This window comes from Peromyscus eremicus, unplaced genomic scaffold (assembly GCF_949786415.1).
Source record: "Peromyscus eremicus unplaced genomic scaffold, PerEre_H2_v1 PerEre#2#unplaced_91, whole genome shotgun sequence".
In the NCBI taxonomy this organism is placed as follows: Eukaryota; Metazoa; Chordata; class Mammalia; order Rodentia; family Cricetidae; genus Peromyscus; species Peromyscus eremicus.
The window spans coordinates 352,755-366,545 of record NW_026734331.1 but is presented as its reverse complement, the minus strand read 5'-3'; the positions used below and the strand labels follow the sequence as shown (position 1 = coordinate 366,545).

General features: G+C 42.1%; 1 protein-coding gene across 3 annotated transcripts in view; it reads left to right on the top strand.

Moving 5' to 3' along the window:
* LOC131901485 (synaptonemal complex protein 3-like) overlaps window positions 1-13,791 on the top strand; it is a 132,612-nt gene that overhangs the window by 72,208 nt on the left and 46,613 nt on the right. For all 3 annotated transcript variants that reach the window (XR_009376654.1, XM_059252613.1, XM_059252614.1), the window contains one exon: window positions 2,716-2,830. The gene's annotated coding sequence lies outside the window, so the exon portion shown is untranslated. The remainder of the gene's footprint in view (window positions 1-2,715; window positions 2,831-13,791) is intronic.

Here is a 13,791-nt window from a genome sequence, read left to right as displayed (position 1 = left end):
TAAAACCCCATATTTAAACTGATATTGTCACAAATTCTTTCACAAAATTTTTAATTATGTGAATTCCTTCCAGAAGTGTCAAAGAACTGGCTAGTAACTAATATTTTAAACATAATGAATAATTCATGTTTTGCTAATATCCTTCTATGAAAATTCTTGGAGCTGAATATAGACCAAGTTGTAAGCCAATTTGCTTTTAAAATAGAATTTTAATCTCCTTTTTTTTTTCTGGAACTCACTTGGTAGCCCAGGCTGGCCTCGAACTCACAGAGATCCGCCTGGCTCTGCCTCCCGAGTGCTGGGATTAAAGACGTGTGCCACCACCGCCCGGCCTAATCTTTTACATAGCTTATCAACACAGAGAGGTTTTTAAAGGTATTTTCTATATGATCACAGCAAAAGTGAGAGTGAGAGAATTAGTCTAGGAATGATTCTACAAACTGGGTGTTGTGGCACGCGCCTTTAATCCCAGCGCTCAGGAGGCAGAGGCAGGTGGATCTCTGTGAGTTCAGGGCCAGCCTGGTCTACAGAGTGAGTTTCAGGGCAGCCAGGGCTACACAGAGAAACCCTGTGTCTTCTTCAAAAAGAAGAAGGAGAAGGAGAAGGAGAAGAAGAAGAGGAGGAGGAGGAGGAGGAGGAGGAGGAGGAGGAGGAAGAGGAGGAGGAGGAGGAGGAGGAGGAAGAGGAAGAGGAGGATAGTGATTCTACAGACTAGGTCTTCCATAGGCATAATGGCATAATTCCTGTGCCATGGTCCGGTTTCTCATGCCCTTTGTCCTCCGGTGCGGTCTCTGTAGTTTAAAGTGTTGCATGATTAAGCAGTATTCCACCAGAAACTCACAGTTAAACTTACAGTTTACTAAGTTTTCCTTCAGTTGGTCTTTTGGAATTTACAGTCTTTCCTGTAGTGTTAAAAGGTAGGAAGCCAGGTGGCGGTGGCACACGCTTTTAATCCCAGCACTCAGGAGGCAGAGCCAGGCCATCTCTGTGAGTTCGAGGCCAACCTGGTCTACAGAGCGAGCTCCAGAACAGGCACCAAAACTACACAGAGAAACCCTGTCTCAGAAAACAAAATGTAGGAAGGTAGCCTGGCAACAAGATTCCCAAATGGACTCCCAAACCATTGATTTTTTCCTAAAGCCCCACACCAAACCACACCATTTCTCAAAAATCTTTAGTCATATTCAAATTCTGCCATTCTAGTTTCTGTAATCAGTTTTTTTAATGACTTTGGATAAACTAAATGTATTGCTTGTTGCACTTAGCGCTAGAAAACAAAAAAGCAAAGATAACCTTGTCTGTTGATACAATCATCAGTTTTTCTTATCTACAATGAAAGAGATTTTGATATTTCTAATAAATTACTATCATTTAAACCTGGAATTCATTTTACATTCTCTTGGTATATTTTAGCAAATTGACCTTTACATCTATTTTGCATCTATTAAATTAAAATACATTTCAGTTGCCTAGAAATATGGTTGGAAATTTCATAGCATTTTTTCAGTTAGTCTTGCCATATGACAAGCCTATTCTCTAAATATTTACATCATTGGATAATACCTATGTATTTATGCTAATTCTGACTTAACATTTCCAAAACTTAATCTGTTAAATTAAATGTAAACTTTAAAAGTATCAGACCATCAGATCGTGTAACTTGGTGCCAGTAAAACAGCATGGCTGATCGCACTATCTTGAACATTTTAAGGCCCTTCGCTTCCCACCCTGGCCGCTGCCACCTTTGTATTGAAAACTTCCAAAATATATCTATAGGAGGAAAATTTTATACATGAGATTTATGTTGCTATAAAGGAGAAATCCTTTATAACCACATAAAAGTGTTGTAACTGGGAACTCAGTCTAAGTTTTACATAAAAGGAGACATATTTTATCTTTAATGCCTCATTAAGCTTTCTGGAAATGGCAATATTCTAGAATATTCTAGGTGAATGATTACATATGTCTATATTTCTTCAAAAGTTCAAATATCTTAAGTAGAAAAAACTGAATAAATTATTTGTTCTAATAATTGAAGGTATTTTTTCTGTTATTTGTCTTTCTTCTATTTAATTTTTGCCTTTATGCAGAGGTACCACTTTGACATATCAGCTGACTCCCACCTCTAATTCTTTAAATAATGTAGCCCACACTGCCATTCCCAGGCTAAGATGATAACCTGTAATGTCTCAAAAGTCACTTTAGTTATTTTGAGCCCAAAATATGTATATAATTGTGTGCAAGTGGGAAAGAGGTGAGTGTGCAGGTATGTGTATGTGAAGTGCATGTTTATAGATATATAGATACATAGATAATGGAACTCTCCATTATATATGGAGTTCCCTTAAGCCACATATACAGAAATAAAGAACAGAGATGTGGTCACTAGGTCAGGAAGGGATAGAGAAGTCGGCATAGAGCAATGACCATAAACCTAGGTTGATAAGGTGACTGAATCTAGATATCTGTTGTACAGCAGGAGGGCTGTATGTAACAACATTATATTGTCTGCTAAACTGCTAAAAGGGTAGACTCTTGAATGTTGGCAATTTGCTTGACATTGGCAATAATGTCACTTGTGTTTGGTGTATTCAGCATGCATACATGGAACTCGTCTTTAAAGATAGATATGCCAAATCTATTTGCAAAGAAATGCAAAGAAAATTAGCCAGGCCATGTCACCTATGCAAACTTACAGTGGGTTTTCCTTTTCAGGGTGCACCTAAACCAATAGCCATAGAACCCTGTGCTGGGAACAGAGCTGCCGTCCTGACTGTGTTCCTGTGTCTACCGAGAGGATCATCAGGCGCTCCGCCCCCTGGGCAGTCAGGTATGATGCATGAGCCAACAGTAGTTAAACCCACTCGGCTGAGAGGACAAAACAGCTGCACTGAAGTCACTGTTGTCAGGACCCTGACCAGGTTCTAACTCAGAACATGATAATGAACTCTTATTAGCATGTAAACTGTCACACAAATATGTGCATTCTATACTTAGGCATTCACCAGTGTTTCCTGTATAAACACCTGTTGATGTATGTGTATTTGTGTAGTGTGTTGTAATTTGATTGTTGTGAGAACACTCACTAGCACGGAAACAAGTTCTTGATGCTTTTGGCCAGCTTCCTTTTTCCTAGTATGTGTGGCTTATAGGAAGCCAAATTGTAGCTATGATGAAAACTTTGCATTGTTGATGTGGAACCAACCCAGGGGAGTGTGTGTTTAGGAGACTCAGTGCCATCAGGAGACAACAGCTCATTGCGAACATCTCGGTGTGAGTGGGATGGGCTAGGCGCTCTCTTTCCCTCAGATGAGCGCAGTGAGTCCTGTTCTGAGTCACAGTTCCCTGCCTGAAAAGCATGTTTTGGTTTTGGAGCTGATTGTTTAAGTATGGTCTTGGAGTTTCCTCATAGCTAGGATGCCATCCATACTGTAAACACACTCAATGTGAATGTAATTGGTAGTCTGATCACATGCGACACTCATTTCTCTGTTTACATGTTATAGTCCATCTATCCAAAAGAAATTTTTTTATATTATGATTGTCTTTTCTGGTCAACTCTAAATGAAATGAATGTTTTCAAGAGCAAGAGAGATTCCAGATCTTTCTCCTCAATTCCTTTATACATAAAACAAAGTGCCAGGGTCCTGGCAGCTTCTGTGACTGTAATGGATAATGAACTTGCCTCTCTACTTACTTATCTTTGCTTACTCCCCAACTTAACTTTGACCTTGCCGTGGTTTGTATTTATCCCCTCCCAAAATGGAAAACATACCTCTTTACATCTTTTAAGCTCTAAGTATCTTGTGCTACCAAACTACCCTATGTGAACAGTTCCCAACAGCCTTCAATTCCTCATTTACAACACTCTTGAGGTCGTCTTAGTGCAAGAATTTCTATCCAAAAGTCAACAGTAAATGTTTACTCAAAAAAGAGATCCTATGCACACCCTCTTAAACACTGGGTGGGTGTCTGTTCTTTCAGCACTACCCCGGTGAACAGCGCACAGGAGAAGCTTTGACACTGGTCAGATGTGATGGATATTTATAGTTCTGTGCCCAGCTAATGGAAGCATGGCTCTAAAGCTGGGAAGATTTCCAAAACAAATACTTCACTAATGAAAACAAGCCAAGGTGATATAGACCAAGGTTCCTCTTGATCCCTGACAAGCTGCCTTACTGACGGGGAGAAGTAAAGGCAGCTGCCAATGTTCTCTCTGTCCCTTTAACCTCTGAGATCCTCTTTGCCTGGTTTTAAAAAGCCTCGTATTTGTGTGGACCATCACTGTAGCTGTTTGCTTGTGGGGGAGGCATTATGATTCCTCGTGATAATGCTGCTTTAGCTGTGGTGTCTACACAATGCTCTCCTATTTTTCACATCTGATCTTCATGACAAGGCTGTGAACTAGGTAGTATAGAGCTCTAGGTGAGAGGAGTTAGGAGTAGAAAGCACTGTGATTCTATGCTCAAGGAATAATTGGAGTTGGGGAGACAAGGGTAGAGAGCAGAGGAAGAAAAATAGTACTGCTAGCCGTCCATCTGGAGCAGAGAACTATTCTCTATAATTAACAGCCCACATCTTCATAAATTGAAGCATTGGAATTGATGATGATGATGATGTCTACAGGGCTGCTCTAGGTAGGTAGATGAAACACTGAAATAGTTCTCATACTTTCTCCAGAGCCTGGAAAGTGAAGCATGTGGTGTGTGTCTCTGTGCATTATTCAAGACAATCTTGTTGCTTGTTTCGTTTTTTAAAAACCTAATAAATTTGCCCAGATATTCTTGGAGGAGTAAGAATGTTCTTTGGTACTATCCTTCAAGATACATGATATACTAATGGGTGGATAGGATGATGGTTGATTGACAGGTATGAAGCAAGCAAAGTAAAAATGTCAATGGGAGACTCAAAAGTGATGGGAATACCAGCATCCATTATGTTCATAATAAAATTCAACTTTGCTATATCACTGATTTTTTTTTATAGTAAAACCTTTGGATAGAATAGAATAGCAATCTCGTGACTGTGCTGGAAAGCAGAGTCTGTGGGTTCCTTCAGGACAGCCACCTTTCCCAGACCTGTTCTCGCCCATTTAGCACACTAATGTTGAGGGTGGACCTTCCTCCCAAATCCACTCAGACTGTCACAGACTGTCTCCATGAAATCGGTCACACATAGAGGACACTTACCAGGCTTCTGAGTCTTCTTTGGTCCTGTCAGGGTGACAGTTAAGTTCACCACCATACTCTTTCTTAAAATTTGCATTTAGCACCTGGCAGTAAGTGTCAAGAAACACACTCTAGTGGCCATCTCCTGCAGGGGCAGCTAGTGCTCTTATGGGATTCAAAAGTGCTTTGCCTCTTTCTACTAACAACTATTTCTGTAATATTTAATGAGCAGGGGTGTCCTTTTTGTGTATGTCTTGAAAATGTGAACTGCCTTTGGCCTTCATCGAATCTGAGATCAAAAGAAAAACTGCATGCCCTCTGGATTACTCAGGTGCTAATCTTTTTCTTGGTATTATCTGTTCACTTTTTAAAAAACATACAAAGTAATGGGTTTCCTTGGGACATTTCTATACAAATATGATGTCATTAAACTTTGTTCTTATTTGCCCTCCTCATGGTCTTCTTTCCAACCCACTGCTCTCCCGTTCCCTTTCTCCTGCTTTCTCTACATAGATTCTATTCTCCTTTCTTGACACCTCCTCTTTAGACTTCTTCCTAATCTAATCTTTCCAAGGTGTAAGTGAGTGTGTATGTGTGTGTGTGTCTGTATATGTCTGTGTGTCTGTGTGTATGTCTGTTGTGTGAACATGTGTATAAATGTGTGTGTCTATATATACGTCTGTGTGTGTGTTTTGTTTTTCTATATATATTTCAGTGCTCATGAGTAATTCTCCCCTTAGGTGGCTTATAAGTAAAGCACACGATATTAAATGGTTTTTTGTTTGTTTGTGTTTGATGTCTGTAGAGTTGGACTAATCAGGTACCTTGCTCATCCAGCAAGCGTGTGTTTCCTGTGAGCAGCCTTGCCAACTACACCAGACTCTGAGGTTACCGTGAGATCTGTACTGTTGGCATGTGTTCACCATGCAGCCCCTTTCTCTCCTCACCTCACAGTTGCTGCAGAACCTGCATCCATGAAAACATGACACATGAAGTAGCTCTGCTGCCTGACACTGAACCAAGCTTGTCTCCAGTCACTCAGACAGTACTGTCCCCAAGCATTTTAGAGTCACATTAGGATGAAATATGGACAAAGGAAGTAGACCTCTGGAGAAGCACAAATTAGAAAAGATAATGACTACTGACTCTGATGGAAGATTATGGATTCCACAGTTTATGAAGTCCTCCTAATGAGAGGCAGCTTAACGTTCCTCACTGGATTAAAAGTCCCAGGCCCCAAATGTCTACTGATAGAATGAATCCATGTGCTTCAACTAAAACCAAACTTTTACTGTGACCCAGCCTCCTGCATGATTTATTTTTGAAGATTTTGTTATTGGTGTGTGTGTGTGGTGGTGGGACACGCACATAGTGCAGCACATGTGTGAGGTAAAAGGTAGCCTTATGAGGTCTCTCCTTTCCTTCTACCTTTATGTGGGTCCCAGGGGTGAAACACAAGTTACACAGTTAGTTCAGCTGCTGACTCCTCAGCATATGTGGGATGTCTGACATTAACAAGGAAAACAGTGCTGGGAAGTCTAAGACTGTGGTATCTCAATTTAGGTTTAGACAGTTGGGCAAGATGACCAGACATTTTTGGAATAATCTACAAGTATTGCATAAAGTTTAAAATGATATTCTAGCCACAGCGTCATTGATTCATTTCCTGTTTAAAGCAATGATAAAAAAGACCTTTGAAGTTAAGGGGGGGGGGGCTAACAATTCTGGGCCATCTGTTGTATTAAGATACATAAACATGCATGTGTATATGTGTGCACACACACAAAGTATGTACCCGTACACATACATACACACCATGCACACACATATATATACACAAACATACTTACTGCTTCCAGACCCTTTGTGAAGCTGCTGTGACTCCCCTTTTTATCTGAATCTCCACAGAGAGTGAATAACTTGGCCAGACTCCATTCAGCTAATAGATGAGTGAGCTGGAATTCAAACCTAGGGCCTTTGGACCCTCAGCCTGTAACCACTGTGACCTCAATACAAACATGAGGTGCTTCTATATATAGCTCTCAGTCCTGACAAAAACAAACAAGCAAACAGACAAACTTAAATCTAGTCAAGAAAGACATGGAGGGTCTGTGCTAATCAGTGGGCTGTGGAGAGCAAGCCAGATTCATTGGTCTTTCCTGGTGATTTCACTGTAGAAATTTGATAAAATGCAAATATGTGCTTGTCATACCATACATGCTAGGAAAGCCTGGTTCTGTGTGTCATGACAACAGGAGTGTATGGTGACATGAGAAGAACTCAGCATGTCAGTTATAGCAACAGAGTTACCAGTCCTGAGGTGGGGACCAGGCTCGCCACTAACTAGTTGTGGTGATATTGTGTTCCCCAATATATTGTGCACCTTAATAAACTAATCTGGGGTTGGAGAACAGAGCAGGCACTAGACAGACATAGAGGCCAGAAAATGGTGGCACACACGCCTTTAATCCTAGCATTCCAGAGGCAGAGATCCGTCTGGATCTCTGTGAGTTCAAAGCCACACTGGAAACAGCCAGGCATGGTGACTCACGCCTTTAATCCCAGGAAGTGATGGCAGGAAGCAGAAAGATATGTAAGTCGTGAGGACCAGGAACTAGAGGTCTTTTTAAGCTTTTGGGCTTTTAGCAGCAGTTCAGCTGAGATCCATTCGGGTGAGGACTCAGACAGAGGCTGCCAGTCTGAGGAAACAAGATCAACTGAGAAATTGGTGAGGTGAGATTGGCTGTGGCTTGTTCTGTCTCTCTGATCTTTCAGCGTTTACCCCAATACCTGGCTCCCAGGTTTGTTTATATTAATAAGACCTTCTAAGTTTTGTGTTACAACTCGCTGTGTCATTTTCTTGTGACTGGGCTGTAGTCTGAAGATTCTCTGACTCACTCCAAACTGACTACACAGTTCTTTCTTCTACAAACTGCTGTTGTGTTTATTCGGTCATTTAACGGGTGCTTCCGGTTGCCTGGGACCAGCAAGGAATCTTTATTTTCCCATGCACCCCTTACCAGTGACAAAGATTAGTTAGCTTCTCTCTGAATCAACCTTTCTGTTACTGTGATAAACACTGTGACCCAAAGCAACTTGGAGAGGACAGGGACTGTCTCAGCTCACAACTCTGAGCTCACACTCCATCACTGAGGGAAGTCAGACCCTGGAGCAGGAACTGGAGCAGAGACCATGGCTGCTCACTGGCTTGTTCCCCCTGCCTGCTTTCATGTCCCATGCAGGGCAAGGGCCCAGGGGTGGCACCACCCTCAGTGGGCTTGGTACTCCCACATCAGTCATTATTCAAGAAAATAATGACTGCTTACAGACTTGCTTACAGGCAATCTGTTGGAGGCATGATTCCAGCTTGTAGCAAGTTGACAAAAACAACCACAACCTAGCTAGCACAGTGTCACTTTTAAATGTGTGTGTGTGTGTGTGTGTGTGTGTGTGTGTGTGTGTATGTGTGTGTGTAAAACCTGAGTCCATTTAGTGTTGCTCTTTTAGGGCTGACCACTTGGTATTGGACCAGCTGGGGCTTCATCCCTGAGGAAGACTGATTCTTTCTCTCAGTAGTCATTAGCTGTCTTGTGAGATTTTCTCCCTCCACGGTGGCATGTCAGCTGGTGCTGTCATTGTCCAGGTCTTGTGTGGGCAACCACAATGCTGAGATTTCATGGGTGCAGGTTCATTGTCATGGAGAGAACAGACATCCTGGCGCTCTGCCCTTTGGGTCTTTCTGCTCTCTCTCCCACGATGTTCCCTTGGCCTTAGGTATCGGGTTTGTGGATCTCTCCATTGGAGCCTGGCACTCATGACCAGTTGGTCTCTAAATTCTGACCTCTTGTGGATTTCTGTGATGTCCTCGTCTGCTACAAAAGAAAGATGCCTTTTTGATAAGACGTCAGAGCTACTCTTATCTGTGGGAGTAAGGACAAATGTTTAGAATGCAGTTAGACATTATAGTGTTTAGGAAAGTGGTAGCAGTAAGTTCTCCTGTACTTAGTTAGGGTTACAGGGCCAGAGGTGAATCCCCCCTGTTGAGCGGGCTGTAAATCCAATTCAACTGCTGTTGTTTACTCCCAAGATGTAAGTGCCACCTTTGGGGCTGTCTTGCCATGCTGGTCATTGTGAACAGGCATCAGAGCTGAGGAGGATGGTTGCGTTTCTCCCTTGGCAGCTGGCATAGTGTCTTATGGGTACTATGAGAGCTAGTCCCCAGGGAGGCTCTGGGTCAGATCCAGCTCAGTTGCTCATCTGAAGTGCATGGTGTCTTCAGCAATAGGGACTTACCTTCAACTTCTGGAAGGGAACCAAGGGCAATGGCAGTAGCCTGTATTGTTTTGGGTACCTCTTGGACTCTTCAGACAAATGTCTTGAAAGGCTTCTCATGCCTGGTCCTTCGGCATTTTTTAAATATAGTCTATGGCTCTTCTTGAAGAAGTACTGTCATCTCAAGTGGCATAATTTCATTCAAATATATGCATGTATAACATTTAATTTTGTGAGAACATGTAACAATATGATTTCACTGACTTTCTAAGATATCCTCAGTGTTATTTATCCCCCCACCTACCTACCCTCCCAGTTAAAGGTCATCCTTTCCCCATTTCCTCCCTCATATCACCTGTGTCCTGCCCCTTTCTAGAGCCCTGCCCTCACCCCATGGTCCCCTTTTACTGGTCTCCATGGTTACTCCAGATTATATACTCACATCTAAAGTTTTGAATCTAGGAACCACAAAGACAGAACATGAGGCATTTGTCTTTCTGGGTCTGGGTTACCTCACTCAGTATAATATTTTCTAGTTCCATCCATTTATCTATAAGTTTCATGATTTCATTTTTCTTTACAGCTGAATAGTATTCCATACTGTATATGTACCACATGTTCATTATCCGTTAATCAGTTGAAGAACAGTTAGATTGTTTCCATTTCCTAGCTATTGTGGATGGTGCAGCCATGAACATGGCTGAGCAAGCACCTATGGAGTAGGATGTGATTTAGAGACAGGTTCCAGAAATGCCGGATCTCGGTGACACACCCTGTCCTCTCAAACCAGTTCTCAAACTAATTTCCATTTTCTAGAAGTCTATGGAATTTTCAGTCTAGCAGACTCTTCCTTCATGGTTCCACCACTCTGTCTTCACACTTGTAGAAACACTTCTGTTGGTCAATCTTAGCACTCTCTAGTAGAGGGGGCAGAAGTGAGAAATATGACTATTAAATAAAATTCATTATAAAAATCCAACAGGTAGGCTGGGTGGCAGTGGCGCATGTCTTTAATCCCAGCACTCAGGAGGCAGAGCCAGGTGGATCTCTGTGAGTTTGAGGCCAGCCTGGTCTACAGAGTGAGATCCAGGACACACACCAAAACTACACAGAGAAACCCTGTCTCGAAAATCAAAACAAAACAAAACAAGAAAAAACAAAAACCAACTAGTTAGTTACTTTTATCCTCAAATCCAATATTTCTCATAGTCAATATATGAGTCTTCACAAAGAAAGAAAAAGTATGGCTTAATAAATGACAGAATTAGGCGGAGAACCCAGGAAGGTAATTAAGTAAGAACAAATGTCTAAAATTATTCTTGTTAATAAATATTACACTGTCTCTGAGAACACTTGATATTCAAATGCCCCAAAACCCACAGTAGAAAATAGTTTATCCTCTATGCAGAGCACTGGCTGTTATGAATCTACTTGCTGTTTATATTCACTCGAGTATTTAAAGCATCTGCTGTGTGCTTGGAAAGGCTGCAGCCTTTGCAGATATAAACATAGCACAAATAATCATGCAAATAAACCCATAATTTAAAAAGTTCAATGAACAAAAGGTGTGGAGGTGAAATTACAGCACTAATTGCTAAACCTAGTGTTGTTCTGTAGTAGTAACGGAGTAGTGTATGTGGTAATGAGTGATGCCCTTTCCTCAGTTTTCACATGACAGCTCGAGTGTTGGAATGCTGAATATTCTTCTCGGCTTCTGGAACCATTTGCATGCCCTGCTGTTCTGTACCTTGACCCCTCTCAGGTACCTACTTAGAATGCATGGAGAGGCCATGGCTCCAAAGCTCCTCTGCCCTGCACTTCAGACTCCAGTCCCTTACAGACAAGAAGGCTTTCTGTCCCCTTGGGTCCGACCTCAGCAAGCCTCTGGGGTCCTCTCCATCCAGTTAGGAAAGTGCTGTGTGCTTGTTCCCAGTCCTGCAGCCATCTCCTCACACCTGGTGACATCAGTCTGTCCCCGCTGTCCTGATGCTTAGATGTAAAGTCGAAGTCACCTTCCCCTTCTCCTGTCTGCCCATTCCTCTGACCACCTCTGCTCTCCTTGCCTCCCTCCCTCCCTCCCTCCCTCCCTCCCTCCCTCCCACCATCCTTTCCCCCCTTCTCCTCTCCTCCCTCTCTCTACTCTCTTTTGGATACTGTAATCCCAGAATCTGACCCCACAGCAGACAGAGCAGGCCTTGCTTTCCCAGTCTTGATTCCACCATGCCGTTTTCACACCCTGGATTTCTGCCAAGGGAAAGCACTACTGTAACCATCACTCCTCCTCACAGACCTCCAGAGACGTACTTCAGGGTGGGCAGCCCTCCCTGTCATTACTTAGCCTCTTTACTCAGCACCCACAGTCCTCATCTACCCATGTGCACAGCAGCATGAGTGGCAGTGCCTCCCTCTGTATCCTGAGCTGGTCTCAGACTGGCCATCCCTCAGCATCCATCTTCCATATGTGCAATCACCTGCATGTACCACAGCACCTGGCCCTGTGCGCACGTTTTCCCTGCAGTTCTGAGTATGTGCATGTGTTTACCATACTCACCACTGTCCCTGTACCTGAAAGCCTTTTCCCTCCTCGCCTTCTGATGTCACCTCCATTCCCAGAAGGCTTTGCAGTTCCATCCTGGAAGAGCTCAGTCAGCCCCAGCTCCTCTTCCCTTTACGACTTTCTGACGTGTCAGTCACTGTGGGCTTCCCCATACCTGATGCCCAGGTGGAAGCTGCCAACAGGAACCCGACCTTAGTATTTGCTTGATAAACATTTGATTGATGAGTAAAATTGATTAGTCATAAAATGTAGAACTTCTCACCAAAAGATATATGCTATACAAATGTAAGCCCATAATCTTAGTAGATTAGGTTTTATGCTTTATTGATTCATGAAGCATTGAAGATACATATCTTGAGGACTAAAATTAAGCTGAGAACTGTACTTTTGATGGAATATATCTGTTAAAAATTAGTTGTTTAGATTTAAGATTCAGTAGAATCAGAAAATATTCTGATTCTTCACTAATAAGTGAAGGATGACACAAAATACTAAGGCAGATTCTGTATTTCCAACACACCCTGCATGAAGCCTGTCGTAAAATGTTATATTTCATGATTTTAATTTTATTTCTTTCTTGGATGATATTTTAAAAAACTGTATGATTTAAATTTGAGATAATACAACTAGGTTTCATACTTGATGAATAAAAAATGTATTTGAATTTTATGGAGTGAAAGTCCACGTACTAGTTATTCTCAAAGGAGAGAGCCTTGCAAATGATCAAAGCATTGGGTCTCGCTGTTGTAATTATCATTACACAGATTGTCCAGAATCTATTCTGTGCTCCAAATACCTTTATATTATTATAACCCTAGAAGTTGTAGAGTTTCTATAACCTGTGAGGACAATGAATTCATGGAGGTTTGGACACTTGCCTACAGCCATACAGTAAATAACTGCAGAGCCAGAATTTAAAAATCAGAAAAACTTCACATACAGTGGTGTTTTTCTGAATCTCAGTTGGGGTTAGCTGGGGCTTTGCATAAATAGAGGGATTAGCGACCTGATTTTGAATACAGATCAAGCTTCTTCTCTATGACCAATGTCACTCTGCAGTGGTACAGCCATGTCTCTCCCGTCTGAGATTTTAAATTTTCCTTGTGCCATAGTTAATGGAGAGAAATTGATTCATGTGTTAAAGAAGTGAAGAAAAATACCAATAAGAAACCCGATGACTAGTGCGCATGGCTAATGAGGCACACTTCAGTCTTGTGCTAACCCTAAAACTTGACTCAGATGTTCTCAGGCTAAGCTGTTAGAAACACTTAGGATGCCTCACACTGACGTGAGACCTGTCGCCCCCACACTTCCCTTCTCTGTCCTTTCTCCCTCCCACCACCCCGTTTTGGTAGTTCTATAATCGACTGGCAAATGATTATTTTAGTCAAGGAGGAAATGGGAGGTGCTAAAGCCCGACAGTGACCACAAAGTCAGGGCAGGGATCGAGATTCGTTCACAGTAAGAGAGCTGTAAAATCAAAACAATACGATGCAAGTTATGTGACTATAAATCAAATATCAAGAGTACATCTCCTTCCCTTTGGAGTTCTTATGAAAAGTGACACTGTACTCTATATAAAACTGCCATTCCTGGTTTGAAAGACTCTAAATGAAGCCTGCTGATAGTCAGTGAGGCTTCCCAATAAACAAACTGGCTTGAACAGCAGACACACATCTCTCAAGGTCATGGAGGCTGGGAAGTGTCTGACATACTTGGAGGCCTTAATCTTGTGGAGACAGAATAAGGCCACTGATCGTACCAGTGAGTCTGTACCTTCATAGCCATGTCTAA